This window comes from Balearica regulorum, chromosome 4 (assembly GCF_011004875.1).
Source record: "Balearica regulorum gibbericeps isolate bBalReg1 chromosome 4, bBalReg1.pri, whole genome shotgun sequence".
NCBI classification, from domain to species: domain Eukaryota; kingdom Metazoa; phylum Chordata; class Aves; order Gruiformes; family Gruidae; genus Balearica; species Balearica regulorum.
The window spans coordinates 48,259,462-48,276,319 of NC_046187.1; the positions used below are offsets into that span (position 1 = coordinate 48,259,462).

A 16,858-nucleotide genomic window follows, 5' to 3' on the forward strand; every position below is an offset into this window, starting at 1 on the left:
TTTGTTAGTAGAACTTGTTCTTCTTAAGCTCTGTGCTGGTCTGGGCCATTACTTTAAAGCCATTATTCTAAAGACTTCAGAGAGGCCCAAGGAAAGTGCAAAGCAGGCCCTCCTGCAGGTACAACAGCAAGTAACGCAGGGCTTAATGCAAAGTTCTTGCTGTGGAAGCAAAGGTGAAGAGACACTTCCCCGTATTCACAGATGTTGCACATTTGGAGGTATGCCATATTCGGGTGTCCTTACAACACCTATGCTAATTGTTTTATCCATCTTTTCATTACTCCAGTCCAGATCACTGCTGTCTTTCATGTCACCCATCAAAATATCTTTATTTTCCAGTAATTTCTGGTTCTAGTAATTGCTCATCTATTCAAATTTAAGTGCTGCTTTGATCTTAAAAATTCTGCATAATTTTACTTTTCCCTGTGTAAGGACACTGCTCTTAGCCACCCTTTTCTGCTGCCATGTTCATAAGTTTTTCCACGTAGCCTAAGGCCGGCACTATTCCTCTGGTGTTTTACTGAGATTGTTTTCCAAGCCACGGCCCTTTTGCATCCAGCTCCCATCATAATTCCTTCATTAATTCATTCCACTGGAGGAACCACTGTCCATCTCTTGTGTTTTTTCAGAGACAGAAGAGGCCACAGAGCCCATACAACACTACTTCATACTGGCTGCATCCCATTCCCCAAATCCTCCTTTTCCATCACTTGAAAACTTCACCCACGTCACCTGACGGCGACGGGCTGCTCTGCTGCATTGTGAGTAAGAATAAGGCCATTGTTAGTGTAATCTTAGCAGTTATTTGGCACCAGTCCGCAGAGATTAATGGAAATCATACAAAAATAGGAAAGAGTAAAACTTTCTAGCCAGATATGTGACACTCTTGGACCAGGCTTACATCATTTTTCATTTTCCACAAAAATGGAGGGAAAACACTGTGACTGTTGAATGTCTTGAGACATACACAGTACACATACACATACATATGCTTTGCCTTGCAAAGCAATCAGTCTCTTGCAGGATAAAGCTGGCTTTCAAAATTCCAGCCAGGGAGTTAAGGAAACCCAGTGTAAATATAAAACCCCACCAGCTATTTTTGGATATATACACATAACACATTCATGTCATCTAGTACTGGCAGATTTAAAACACACCAGTGTAACTGCTAGGTGATCTGAACTTTGAATGATGGCAAGCTATCTACATATTGGATTATTTTATACTCTGTACTAAAACGGAGATTGGCATGGCAAAGTATGTAAATCTAAATAAAACATATCTTTCCTTGAAAACAGCTATACCTCTAAGTGAATATTTCTAAGCAATCCAGTTTTTAACAGTAAAAGTTCTCTAAGACATACCCATAGAACCATACTCATCTAGTGTAAATACCCAAATGCTGTTTTTATCGTTATCATTATCTATTCTTAATGCTTTGTCAGCATCCAAATGGAAATATATATTAAGGTGTCAACCTTATCTGCCTGAGCGTCATAGCTGATACCCATAACACCCACCTCTGAATATCAGCTCAATTTGTCCGACTGATACAGTCTGATCTTTATCTACCAATACATTAATTACTTTATTTACTTGATGTGTTCAATCCAGCTGCTACATTAGCACCACAAGAAAAAAGGGAAGACAGTTCTTACTTAGCATGATAGAAACTGCTCAACTGTTTCAGTTTCTGTGGGATCACTTTGTGATGACCAAGGCCTTGAACTTGAGCTCAGCATTATTGTTAAGGGTTTAGCTTTGTTTTTATTTTTTGCTGTTGTTTTTTGTTTGAGATTTTTTTTTTTTTTGAGGGGTGGGACTCAATAAAAGAGAGATGACATTATGCCAACCAAAATTCATTAATTATTCTGGATTTTCATTTTTATCTGAACACATAGCAATCTAATCTATTCATAAAGCAGGCATTTTTCTTCCTGTTCATTGAAGGCTCATCTCTAATTTCCTCAGAATTGCATTAGACCTTGTGGGCCTCTATGAACAAGTAGAAAGTCTTACCATATCTACACCGGCAACTTCCTTAGAGGCAATTACACCTAAATGCCAAACCTGATTTTCACCTGGCAAAACATTCCTTTAGAGCAGTTTCCATTCACTTAGCACCATCAAAGCAGTTCAAAACTCCTTGTATTGCTCTGAAGATGCTCAAACTCAGAGCAGTCTTTTGAATGTGGACAGAAAACACAAAATTCTCATTGAAGAAAATTTTCTGGATTCATTTACCTGGGAGTCCTTGCTGAGTAAATTACTCTTATTGGGCTTAGGGTCTTTCTTGAAGTCTAGTCCTTCAAAACAGCTTGAGGGATGGTATCTCCGAACAGTCTGATTGAAAGAACATAACAAATGTTTTCTGCAGAGCATATTATTCATAATAATAATTCATATATTGTGTGAAGCCAGGTAGTTTTTAAATACACAGAGGAAGAGTAAGGCATCCATACAATTTTCTTTAGCAACATATGTTGCACATTCAAAAGCAAACCAAAATAAACAAACAGAAAAACATTTCATAACTTCCTGATCAAACATAGCATCTCATTGTTAAGGATTTTTCAAGCCATTGAATCAAAACATTTTTTTTTTTTTCAAATATTTAAAACCCCCTCATTTTTCCCCCCAGTGAAGCCTGTTTACATGGAAAATGATAATTTTCTGTAGTAACTTGTACCAGCTGTGGCGTTTTCAAAAGAAGAGTGTGAGGAAAGGAAAAAATTAAAATGACTATTCATTCTTCCTATGCTCATAAATAGGAAATGCACTTTTTAAAAGAAGAAAAAAAAAAAAAATAGAAAAGATGATCCAAGCCAGAAAAATCTGAACTCCAGAAAGAACATTTGAGAAAACACAGAAATAAAACACATACAATGACTGTTTTCTATGGAACCATTTACACAACTGAAAAAAATATTGTCCAAAGAAATATTATAATCTTATTCAAAATGACAAAGAGGATATTCAGAATCCATTTGAATGACTTCAGTAATCAAAAGAAGTAGATTTTTATGGGGAGTTATTTGGTTTAACAAAATGAATCAAGACTGAGCTTTTTGGTTTCCTTTAATTTTATTAAAAAATATTTACTAATTTCTAATTTCAATCTGAATTTTGGATTTAGATTTAGTATCTGATGGTAGTTTTACTTAAGATCACAACAGAACTGCAGAACCTGTGAAAGCTGTATAATAAATAAATAAATAATTTTATTCTCCAGACCCAAGTTGCATTTCCAGGACTTTTAAAGAAAGAAAGAAACATAGCTTGATCTACATCTAAGTATATTTTTGCAGATATGTAGAAACGCAAACACACACACTGTATATATAACATGACTATAATGTACACATATATTTGAAAACATAGCACAGTAATCGTGACATACTAAATACAGTGAAACTAAGTCTGTGCACTACAATGCTTTGTGTAGTGCAATTACACCACGTAGAATAAAGCTGCAGTTACTGCATTGACTGTGATAGTTGTACCATTGCAACATACCAACACACTTACTGCCCAGCGACAATCTTCAGCAAGAATTATTCCTCCTTCACCTTCCCACCTGTGCATACTATACAACATCTTACAGTTAATGGCATAACAATTAAAATGATGGTGTTGCAGATGCTTTAATTGCATCCTACATTGCTGTTGTTACACAAATTAAAATAATGTTTCCCAAAACTGGCAGTGGTGTTACCAATCTAAGCAAGTCTTCTGGTTTATTTTATCTAACTATTTTTTGGCTCAGCTTTATTATGTGACAGGTAATGTACGCTCCCTCCCTGTTATGGCTGAAGTCAGCAGACTGCAGAGCTCTGTGGCATACACGTCTTCTGCGCCGGTGCTTGTGCCTGGCAGAGCACAGCCAGGCACTCTGGGAGCTGAGCCTTCATACAGAAGTAAGGGTGGGTCAGGAACCAAAAGGTAGAAGAGCTAGATTTGAAGGAAATGGTACCGCTTCAAATTTAGTTACTTCCCATTTTAACTACTTGAATAAATAGAGGATTACTTAAATAAAACAATCAGGAAAAAAAAAAAAAAAAAAAAAAAAAAGCATTGGCATTGTAATCTCAACAATTTAGCTGAAATCAGCCTAGGAGCTCGTCGCTCCACCCAGAGAGCAGTTCCACCCAGAGAGCAGTTCCTGGATTGGGTGATTTGGGAACCATTTGGATTTTCCACCACATCACGTGTCCTGCCTTTTACATCCCTGTCCTGACACTGATCTGCCTTGCCCCAGAGCTCCCAAGCTGCAGGGAAGCAGCCCTGAGCCAATAGATTGCAAATTGATTTGCAATCCCATTTTTCTAAGTGGTAAAGTTTAATCACTATCTTCCTCCATCAAATTTTTTACTTCAGATCTATGCCAAACGTTACTTGGAGCTGTTATATATAAATTCCTTTTGTTTTTTTCCTGTGTCTCCATCATGAGTCCTCATAAGAAACAAACTGTAATTTTATTGGATATTACTGACAGCTGTAATGCTGTGTTTATGCACTTCATTTCCCAGAATGTCTTTTGTCATCTTAGAAATATGATAAGTGTGCATTCGTGGGTAGAGAAGGAGTAGGCATTTTAACTTTTACGTGTATTGGTTTAAATCCAAGAGATTCATGGAAAAGTTAGCAAATTTAAGCTGAAAAAGAAAAATTGCAAATAGATGGTATACTACAATACTGGTGGATGTTTGAGAAGATGGTAGCAAAGCTAGCTGGAGATATGATTCTGCACTTTCTGGTAGGTACGTTGAAAATTATTAGGTTTTTAGCAAATTATTGATATGTCAAATAATTGAAATTAATTACCCAATTGTTAAAACTGATAATTTTTTTACTATCTGTAAGCCTTAAAAGGAAATTTCTTGAGATTACTGTCAAAGAGGACATCCTTTTAAATTTATAATTGCTATTGTTTCTAATTATACTAATCCTTAAAGGTGATAGGAAAATTTGAATTTTTATTTCTTTAAAAAAAAATCTTACTTCCTACATCTGAATATCTATATTGAAAATCAGATTTATGGTGATATTTTGTTGTTTTATTCACTCCATTTTGAACCATATTTTCAAAAGAGCCATAACTTGCTTAGTAGTTGCAATTTCTATAAAGAAAAATATGTTTTTAATTAAAATGAACTGTAAAGAAAATTAACATCTACATTTGAACTACAGACAAAAATCACAATAAGCAATGAGGTTAACATAGCAATCAGGAAGTTAGAAAGAAAAGTAATATTAGTTAACATCCTGAAAAATCTTTGTAACCAAAATACAGAAATATAAGGTTCACAATGAATTATCATTCTGAAATTTTGATAGTTGATATTTTATTAACGACATCTCAAAATGACAGTGATCACCTCCATTTTAATTAGTCTTTAGGCAGCAATAATGAGGCATAGGCTGCCTATTTGTCTTTAAAAGCTGTTTAGTGGATTAAGAGAGATTCTGATCCAATTAAGAAATATTACAATTCTGCAGCTCTTAATACAAAATATCTGGCATTCGATTTAGTAGTGGGGGACATTTTGAAGAAGCTGATGTATGTAGAAAATCAATTCAAGTAGCAGCTTGGGAAAAGCTGAAATTAAATGCAAACCTTTAAGGAGAGTTTTGGGAAGATTTAAGAGTGCTGTACTTAAGCTGAGGCCCTTGATAAGCTATTCTTTGTAACTTTAATTTTATGCTTTAATGATCATATAAATTAATAACTTTTTAAAAACCATGTATTCACTACTATCTCTTATTTTCTGTGGAGCAAAATTCAACTAGATTTCACAGGAGCAAAATAAATAAATAAATAAATGAAAGTCAAATAGATATTTGAGAGAAAAAAAAATCAAGCTAAAAACTCCCAGAACCTACATGTAAACATTAACATCGTATTTTGCATGTCATTTAGATAGGTAATTAGGGTAGTTTTTTACCCCATAAAACCAATCATACAAAAGCTTTCAAAAGAAATGCTACTTATCTCGCTGTACTACTTAACTGCCAAATCATCATATTGCATATTATTCTGTATCTTGAGAAAAGAGATACTTAATTGTAATTGAAAATAAAATATCTTGGAACAAGCAGCCAAAGGCAAGCAGATAAAACTGAAATTAGTAAGAAATTTGAACAACCTTGAAATATGCTGTTGGATGAACAATTGATGGAGGCATTGTAGGCAGATAAGTAAGCAAATAACTGTCTTTAACTTCATCAGCAGCAAATGCTAATTACACCAATCACATACTTTTGTTGGAAGTGTAATTGCATAGATATCTGTATGTATATATACAGAAACACATACATGTTTCATTAATAATGGCTTGATACACACTTTCCTGAATTATAAATTAATAACCAGTATAACTAATGTGGTTAGATTATATTTTTAAATAATAATGTATGAATAGTATTTCATTAAACTGGACATAGGTCTCAGAGCAGTCAAAGTCTTATATCCTAGCATATCATAGTTTGTCCTCAATTTCTTAAAGATGAAGCTGTCATTTTAAGTTTTATAACATCATCTTCTCTCAGGGACCTCACACTGATAGACTGCAATCAAGAAACCAATAGCCAGCTGAATAGAGAACATCTGGTTGGTTCTAAACATTTTTCCAGTGTTTATGTTTCTAGACTTTCTACAGCAGTAACTGCAGAAAGATGCCTCAGAGATGTGGTTTCACAAAAGCCTTAAAATTTCTCATTGGCCTTTTTCCCTCTTCAGGCACAGAGATGTACACAGCGCATACTTCATATTCCTTGATGAAATTATTTGAGGATGTAGATGGATGGCCTTCAGGAGCTATCTTTTCTGTCTGAATATAGCACAGGTGTCTCCTAAATGTAGTGAGTATCACCATAATAATCAGGAAGCATTTCATGCATTTAAACCTCTTCTTTTTAAAGATAAACTGCCATTCCAATTGCTCTATGTTAACAAAAGCCTAAGATGGGTTGAAAATCATCATGATGGAGATTAAGTAAGAAAACAGTTTCATGCCTCTATTTCATTTTTACTAGATAATTTTGAAGATATAAGTGTCAGTTTAAAAAACCCAAAAGCATCCCTTACTCTTTTCCCCTAGAAAGTCGGAGTAAATATTCACAGCTACTGATGGGATTGAAAAAGCTGCTTTAGAGTAAAAAACCCCAACAAACTCAAAACCCCAACAAAAACCCCCATCAACAAAAAAAATAATCCCTGAATAAATTGTTATAGCTCAGCCTGCTTGTGGTGCATTGACCTTGGCTGGACACAGGTGCCCACCAAGCTGCTCTACCACTCCCCTCCTCAGTAGGACAGGGAGTGGAAAAACATAAGATGGAACAAAACTCGTGGGTCAGGGTAAAGGCAGTTTAATAAAACAAAAGCAAAGGTGCTGCTCAGAACCAAACGAAAAAACCCCAAAAGATTTATTCTCTACTTCCCGTCAGCAGGTGATGTCCAGCCACTTCTGGGGAAGCACCACTTCAGTAGGCATAGTGGTTGCTCTGGAAGACAAATGTCATAAATAACGAATGCCCCTGGTTCCTCCTCCTTTCTCTCAGCTTTTATTGCTGAGCAGATGTCATATGGCATGGAATATCCCTTTGGTCAGCTTGGGTCAGCTGTCCTGGCTGTGTCCCCTCCCAGGATCTTGCCCACCCCCGGCCTACTGGTGGTGGTGGTGTGGGAATGTTGGGGAGACAGCCTTGGTGCGGTGCCAGCACTGCTCAGCAGCAGCCACAACACCGATGTGTGATCAGCACCTTGCTGGCTACCGATACACAGCACAGCGCTGTGAGGGCTGCTGCGGGGAAAGTTAACTCCACCTCGGCCTGACCCATCTGCATTTTGTAGCTGCAGTTCTGCGAAGGAGGGGACCGGCCCCTTGCAGCGGGCAGTCAGTTCTCCCCCACACAGAAGCAGCAAACAGCGTACCCTCCCATGGGTGCTCCATCCAGCCTGGATGGGTGGTGCCGTGGTCCCTGCAGAGCACTGGGATCCCCACCCTGTCCCGCTGCCAGACCCCGCTTGGTGGGCTGAAGCTGGCGCTGATGGCACGTCACAGCAGTTCAGCAGGTGGATGGGCTTCCTCAAGTGCCTTTAATTCAACCTCTCGGTAAAATTCAGTGAGGGCGGCAGAAAACACATCCTCATTGCCAATATCTACATACTCCTTGCACTCTCCAATTCGATGTCCAAGTAGAGGATTGCTGAGAGACTAGAAGAAATAGGTAAACTTTTATTTAAAGAATTTTACTTCTATGCATGTAGAAGTAATACTGTGTAGCTGCTGATTTGAAACAAATATTAGGACTGACCAAGCTATTGACTGCAAACTGATAAAGCTGAAAACAGGTTTACTGTAGAAATAAACCCAATTTCATATTGCTTGCCTGTGGTGGTTTCATTTAGAACCTACTATAGCAAATTGAAATAGTTCCCCTAGAAAATTATTTCCCAACCTTAATATGCAATCTGCTTGTTAAAGCATGAGATCTGATTTTTCCGACTTGCTTAGATGCACATGTGACTAGTTAGCATGATACAAGCAGTCCTTCACAGTATTTAACTCAGCGTTTGACCTTCCAAAGAAATTGTGCACAGATGTTCTGTCCAGTGGGTAGGATAATATTCCTATTCTTTTGTTTAAAATTTGCTGCTTACTTAATTCTAGCATGCTACTGTTTTTTTATAAGAACATGTTATGTAATTATTCATGGAAAGAGCTGAAAAAAAGAATCGGCTGATTAATTATTACTATGTATCACCCTAAAAAAACAAATTTCATGTCTAAGAGGAATTGTTCAATTAGGTGATTTATTTTTTTTTAAATTTGTTTTCAGGGAGTGCTCATAGAAAAAAGCAGCAGACTTGACAGAAGCAGAATCTAGACTTACTGCCGCTGTCAAAAAGGTCAGAAATGATGTTTTGGAAACAAATGGAATCAAATCCCTAACTCTGGATTAAGATCGAGACACAAATTATCTCATGGTTTAATTTGCAGGGATTCAAAATTTTGATTGATGGCTGTGTCTGCATATATTCCTCTGAAGATCTTGCTCAAAATGGGAAATTTTACTCTTTTATTCCTGAGCTAACACTGTTGTATCTAATAGATACTGCTGGCTGAACCGTTCCAACTGTATGAAAGCCTGCTTTCTCCAGCAGGTTTTCACAGAACGAATGAATTTTTCAAAGCAGAGAGAAGGAGAAGGGATGTTATGAGCTTTATGCAGAAAAGCAGACGAGCAGACCACAGTGCTGCTTTCAGTAGGGAAATCTGATGCAGAGTGGTGTATTTACTCCTTTGACTTCTTTACAAAGAAAAGTAAGTAAAATATTATATTATTTTTATAGTTCTAAAAGACACTATTCAACATTGTACCTTATCTATATCTACCTGCCCTAATACACCAAGGAACAACCTCTTTTGTGGACTCCCTGAACTGGCATGATACACAAGGAAACCAGGAACTGCGACTCCAGGGGCACCCTCAGTAGGAATGCCCTGAGGCAACTACTCCACTTTTTCATAGCTGTATTAAAGGCATAACTGCTGTTTGCACCGACACCATCAAACTCATCCATTTATTTTAATGTTATCTGTCCCTTTAAACCTTCTGTCCTTTTTCGCTTGTTCCCTTCTCCGCTCTCTACCAATGATTTTGCGTGGTTTGGCAAGTCAGGGGGTTTTTGCCATGAAGCTCCACATGCTTTGTCAGCCAGCTGGTTCTCTCTCTGGAGTTGCGGAGCTGATCATTTGTGATTGCAGCAACCTGGAGAACTCCACTATGGAAAAGCCACTCAGCAAACCTTACAGGTACAAAATGTTTTTTAATTAGTCTGCGTTTTACATACGTATTGCATTATTCCACCTGCCAAAATGGCTCAATTACGGACAATTATTTTAATGTAGTAACAATGGATTCGTACAGGGGCTGTTGAAGAAAGAGTATTGGAGAAATGTCAGCTATTATGAGAGGAACAAAAGCATTACAGTCACTCTGGGCTTCTGCTCACCAGATAAAATTATTTTATTTGTCAACATTTGTAATACTGCATTAGCGCCATACTAACACTGTCTTGCCTGCTGGAATTATATCTGTACTGCATATGAGCTAACCAAGGCAGGCTGCAACACTTTGTATTTACACTATAACGCATTGAAATGAATGGATGTTTTACAGTCAGCTTCAATACAGCAACAATTTTATCTGAGATGTCTTTTCCAAGGTCACACAAGAAATGCATCTTTGTGCTAAAAACAGAATCCAGATGTCAGCTGAACATAATCAGCAGAAACATTTCTGTAGGCACTGCTCCTATCAGCATAGCACTAGGTAAGTATTTAGTATCCCTTGCTCACGTTTTCAGCCCAAGCTTTCCCTTCCCCTCCATGACCCGATGACTTCTTTATGGCACCAGTCAAGTGATCTGCGCTTCCAAAACCTGTCAAAGTCTCTCCCTCACGTGTCGTCAGATAAGGGATGTGCTGAACAGCCCTGTACGTCTGACTCCACTGAGCACGCTCTGGGAGCAGGGCTGGCGTTCATCACAAAGTCCTGATGAAGCGGAGCATGCTCACTGTTTGTAGAGTGTGTTCACTGTCTGTATATCAATGTCAGACCCAAAACCGTACTAATCTGGAAATAAATAGAGTGAATGGATATTAAGCGTGAGTAGCAGTCACTGAAATCACTAAAGAGTATTTGTAACAAAATGCAAAGTATTTAGCATTCCCATTAGAGTTAATATCAGTTCTGTGGCTAAAAATCCAGGCACTAATGCTCCTAAAACTACACCACTCTCCCATTTTCAATACCATTCTAATAAAATCCAAATGAAGGGATTTAAATGGAAGCCATCCACAGCGTCAATGACATGCTGCTGTTGGTTATCCCAGGATGTTTGGTATCAACAACTGGGCAGTAGTGCTGAGTGCGTGGACAAAATCCAAAAACCTTTTTTCAGTGCTTAACCACAGAGGAAATACAGCCTTCTCCCTTGTGCAAGACATGCTGAGCTATAAGGTTGCCAAAATAGCTCGTTATGTGGAAGCCCTGTGCTACCAGAAGATAAAACCATTGAACTAACTGTTTGTATTAGGGTCTCTAGGCCGTGTGGCATTTTATATGCAAATACACTTGGGCTTACATGTGTATTAAGTCAAATCGACAAAATTATCACCATAGAATGAGCTGAAATGATAGAACATTCCCTTTAATTTGAAAAGGATTTGCAATTCAGCACTTCCATAGAAAGCTAATTGAAATGCACTTATGCTGCTGAAAAGCAGTGATAAATTTATGAAATCCACACAATTATTTTTAGCTGTCAAAATACTTGAAATCATAAGCTGTAGATAGTTAATTAACCAGCTAGTTTGACTGAAGACACGTAATTTAAATTTAAGGATGAGTCCAAAAGAATGACTACCTGAAATACAAAAAAGATGAGCCTGCAGAAATAAAGATATAACAATTAAAAAAGTGCCTCTTGAGCAAAGTATGAAAGCATATACTTAATTCTAAGCATATGACTATCCCTGCAACTTCACCATAATAATAACTTGCAAAAATTTTTAGCAAGGTCTTTAGGAAGGCTTAGTAAGGTGCCGGAGGATTTACTAGACAAAACTCTCACTGAACGATTTAGCAAAATTTTAGTGACAGCTTTCTCTCTCTGTGAACACAGATTTGCTGTTTTAATGGATGTCTTGCACTGCAAGGAAGAAGGAAAAGGAGAAAGGCAGGGAAAATAAAGAAAAAGAAGTTTAAAATACAGTGAGCTTTTCACACGATATTAGGTATAAAATCACAATGCATAGTCCCAGTTTATTGGTCATAACAAAAAGCACACTTTTTTCCTTACAAAGTATATTTACCACTATTGTGGTCCGTTGACCTTGACTGGGTGCCAGGTGCCCACCAAGCTGCTCTACCACTCCCCTCCTCAGTAGGACAGGGAGTGGAAAAACATAAGATGGAACAAAACTCGTGGGTCAGGGTAAAGGCAGTTTAATAAAACAAAAGCAAAGGTGCTGCTCAGAACCAAACGAAAAAACCCCAAAAGATTTATTCTCTACTTCCCGTCAGCAGGTGATGTCCAGCCACTTCTGGGGAAGCACCACTTCAGTAGGCATAGTGGTTGCTCTGGAAGACAAATGTCATAAATAACGAATGCCCCTGGTTCCTCCTCCTTTCTCTCAGCTTTTATTGCTGAGCAGATGTCATATGGCATGGAATATCCCTTTGGTCAGCTTGGGTCAGCTGTCCTGGCTGTGTCCCCTCCCAGGATCTTGCCCACCCCCGGCCTACTGGTGGTGGTGGTGTGGGAATGTTGGGGAGACAGCCTTGGTGCGGTGCCAGCACTGCTCAGCAGCAGCCACAACACCGATGTGTGATCAGCACCTTGCTGGCTACCGATACACAGCACAGTGCTGTGAGGGCTGCTGCGGGGAAAGTTAACTCCACCTCGGCCTGACCCATCAGCTATCTATGTGATATTTTATAACAGCAAACCTTTCAGATCAAAGGAAATGTACTGAAGTGTGACAAGTAATTTCAGTTGCCTAGATAAGCAAAAACATACCAGTGTTATACTGAAGTTATTTAACTGAAAAAAATTAAAATATTAAAAGTATAAATGGTATGTTCTTCCCTTTCCACAGCAACATTTTTTTCTTCATTTTTGTTTTTGTTTTTGTTGACATATTTGCTCATACCTCTATATAAAAGGAAACAAAAAAGAAGAAAACAGAATTCATCTCCTTGCACCACTTGCTATATTTCTTTACTGTCTGACAACAGAAAACTAAATGGGAAAAAATAGAATGTGATAAGGTTTTCCACTGAAATGGCTGATGTGCTTGTAAGTTATCAGAGAGTTCAAAGAAAGAGTTGCAGCAGAGAGAAGGAAGCTTTTGACGAGCTTTGGGAAAGCCTGAAGCAAATATTTGAAAGTTTTTTTTAAAATTAGGTGGAGAGATTACTCCCCCCTATATAATTTGCATAACAGGTGCATAAATATAGTACTTACTATATAAATTAAAGAATACAGTGTTGTGAATTTTCATAATATTTCTGTATTTATTTCTTCTGCCTGTATTATTTGAAATCTGTGCCCATATAAAGGGTATTTGAATGGCTATTTTACTGAATGACATGAAGCCAATAGGGACAACCTTAACCACCAAGATGACCTGCCAATATATATAAAAATGTCAAACACTTAAGTCAGATATTTGAGAACAGAGCCTGAGAAGATGTAATTCTGACTTTTAAATTATTTTCAGCACGTTTGTTTTCTGGCTGATGTGTATGGGACCATTGATGTGAAAAATTTGAAAGACAAGGTTTCTTCTGCGTAGAAGATTGATTGTAAAGAATAGTATATGGGGGAAAAAAAAGAAGGAATGAATACTTAAATGCATTTCTTATATACAGACAAACAGAGCATTAAAAGGAACAATTCTGGAGGTCTATTCCTGAGTATGTTTTTTTCCTACTTAATGTAGAAATTCTTCTGAGCTTCATAGGAGCATAGGGCTAGAAAAGACTGCCTTGGTCAATCAGTGTAATCTCAGGCAGCCATGTTTATTTCACCACACTCTGTAGAATGTTCATTGCCACCTACTCAACAAGCCTCAGAAAAACCTTTCATGCCATGGGGAAGGCTGAAGACACGTAACTGGAAGGTCACTGAAGAACTGAAGGCTATAAAATGGCTATAAAAAACAGGAGAGAAAAGACCAAAGACAGTTACAACATCAGGAATATTTCAAACTGGTGGCTAGAACTATGTTCTTCTGAAACAATATTGTTTAATCTAAGATCCAATCTTTACTGGGTTTTTAGGTATGTATAAGGTATGTGTAAGGAGCTGGGAGGAGGTGAAAACTTCTGTATTAGTAATTCAAAATTGTTTTCCATACTAACAGCAGTAATTGTTTCCTAAACTCAAAAGACTACTTATTCCCTATTGTCTCACTAAATAATTCAGTCTTTTATGTTCTAACATAAATGTCTTTCTAGTTTTCAGGTTTAGTATCACTATTTTGATTTAGATTTGCCCCATCATATAGAAAATATTTAATTTCTGGCTCTTGGTAAGACAATTTGTCCCAAGTCACAACAGGAGAAAATGGACTGCCATTTAACTTTTCCTGAATATCATCTGAAATGTAAATTTTCAACATTTTCAGCAGGATTAAGTTTGTTTCTGTTTTATTTTTCATTTCATAGACATTCACTACCGTACTTCAGAAGCAGTATTATAAACATGGCCATGAAATCCAGAAGTACCTAGAACATCGGATTAACATGGCTAAAATTCATGCAGTTCTAAAAATGTATAACTGTTTCTCCATGCATTAGAAATGCCAAAGTCCCCATGTGACTTTTATTTTGTAGTCCAATGTGATGAAAAAGAGTATGAGGATAAAGATTACTCAAGGACAGCAGTGAGACACAGTTAACATACTTTATTTACAGTTTTCCTCCAAAGAAATGAAGTGTCAAGAGAAGTAAGATGAAAAGAACATTAAGTTTTGCTTTTCCTTGAATTTACTGAAAGCAGTCAGCATGTTTAAAGTAAGTGATGTATAGTTGTATTCCTTTCAAGACCTCCAGGGCTATTTTGCTGCCCAGTGATTGTATGAAGGAAAAGGCAAGCCTATATCAACTCTGACTTCCAATTTCCACTGAAGAACACTCCAGAGTCTTGGGTAGGTCTCCCATCTCCTAGATCCAGAGTTGAATTTCATGTCCAGCTGCCCAGCCTTAATGACAAAGCAAATTAAAAAATCTGTCAACCTCAAAATTTACTTTTGAGATCCAGATCAAAAAGCTGTGGCTTAGAACCATTTCTACCTTGTCATTAATTTTAAAAATAAGTATTTTTTATATAAAATGACATTCCAGTTATGCCTACAGGTATCTGAGCTATATTGGTACATAAAGCCAATAAAATTAAGCGAAACCAGAAAATCAGAGTGTTGAAAATGCAAGTGAAGGATCATACAAGTGAGCCCTAACGTAATATTATTTTCATTTAATTTTGTTTAATTTGTTTAACTGCATTGACATCAATGGAATTATCTCAAATATTCACAGCCAAATTACTTTGAAAGCAATGAATTTACTGATACACTGAGTTGTTGCCATCCGATGTAGAATATATTAAAAAATAAATAAATAATTGCACTAACTTTTTAAAAAGGGAAATATCTACAATTTATGAAGTCTAAATACTTAGTATATCAAGTACTTCTAATAATGCATTGTCATGTACAATACCCTGCAGCATACATACAACATTTTTCTCCAAGAATTTAAAAATATCGAAAATATTCAGCAAATCTTAATAATCATTAACCTAAATTAACAGGATTCAAGCTCTAGGACATATTTCTGGAGCATCTGCCAGATGGTAGAGCAGTGATTCAGAAAAAGAGTTAGGAGGTCATCCTGAATAATCATCACTATGTGGCCTTTACATGCAGTGTGCCAGTAAAAAGGCCTGATGCGTTTCTTGGATAAATAAAAGTGGTAATATCCATTAGAAATAGGAAAGTTATCCTACCTCTACAGGTACCACTGAAAGAATTGCTATGAAAATATTATTCCAGGCTTGAGGATCACATTTCACAAAAAATACACATACACTGGGAAGACACATATGGGATGACACAAAGCAATTAAAAGGAAGGAAAAATAAGCACTTACATATTTCAAGTTATTTGGCTTATCAACCTGGAGTTTGAAAAGTTATCCTTCTTTAATTTACTGTATGGATACATACAAAGCTACCTAATAAGGCAAGTATTTACAAATTTATTTTATCATAACACGTAGTGTCATACTTTACAGGTATGCTGTTTCCCAGATTCAGGAAAGGAAAAAAAAAAAAGAAAAAAAGAAAAAAAGGATTATCATTATTAGGGAATGGGACAGGACTGTATGTTCTGTGATAATCTTTTCAAGCTGTGAATTCTAAGTCCCACCCAGAGAAAGCCCATCTTCGCCCTCTTCTTTCAGATGGCAAGGTAAAAGGGGGAATTGCTTACATTGCTCTTAGCATGGAGAAAGTATTACACTAGCTTCTCTTGTATTTAGTGTGTGTAAGAATTAAGTATCTTTCCTAAAGTTTTCAAGAATGATTTTTTTTGTTTTTACCTATGGAACAAAGGTTGCTGAATGTGGTTTTATTATTATTATTATTATTATTTTCTATTCTCCTCTCTGACTTGCCCTAGACTTCTCTGGATAGGCAGAGAATATTATACTGAGCAGAACAAGCTTTGATGCAAAATATAAAATCATCTTAAATCTTTGTTAGATACTTTTCTTACAGCAGGACCAACACATTCACAAGATGCTCAGAAGATTTTTTCCTTCCTTACACTAGTAGGGACTCTATGGAATTTTTTCACTGGAAAACTTTGTAGCTTATGATAAGGATTGCCAAAATAAGACCACTCGAGTTTATCTCAAAAGTTAATTTCATAAGACTTCAGTGAGCTTAGGTTACTGGCAGGACTTAGATTTTGCTCTTTCTCACTGCAGCCGCAGTTTAATATCCTGAAGATTGAGCTGTTTTTGTCTAACTACAGCCTTTAGGAGGACTTAATGCACTCCTATTTCACAGTTCAGAAGACCAGAAAAACTGACCTCATTTGGCCTTAAACACTTGGAAATTAATCACAGTTTCTTTTTCATATACGTAAACATTAATGGGCAAGATTCAAAGAAGCAAAACCAGGTCAGTTCCAACCTTGTGCTTCTTGAAGTGGTCACTGACTTTTAAAGACTTTAAAGGGCAGTTTAAAGATGCACAATTTCTTTGGATTTCTTACAA

The 16,858-nt window shown here is 36.9% G+C and overlaps 2 long non-coding RNA genes across 2 annotated transcripts in view; one reads left to right on the top strand and one right to left on the bottom strand.

Moving 5' to 3' along the window:
• The window catches only part of LOC142601751 (uncharacterized), a 1,264,755-nt gene that overhangs the window by 784,094 nt on the left and 463,803 nt on the right, over positions 1-16,858 (bottom strand). The window lies entirely within an intron of this gene.
• On the top strand, positions 8,000-10,952 carry LOC142601750 (uncharacterized). The gene is made up of 5 exons (XR_012835346.1): positions 8,000-8,232; positions 8,845-8,914; positions 9,170-9,329; positions 9,724-9,821; positions 10,235-10,952. It is a non-coding gene; the product is annotated as an uncharacterized LOC142601750 (long non-coding RNA).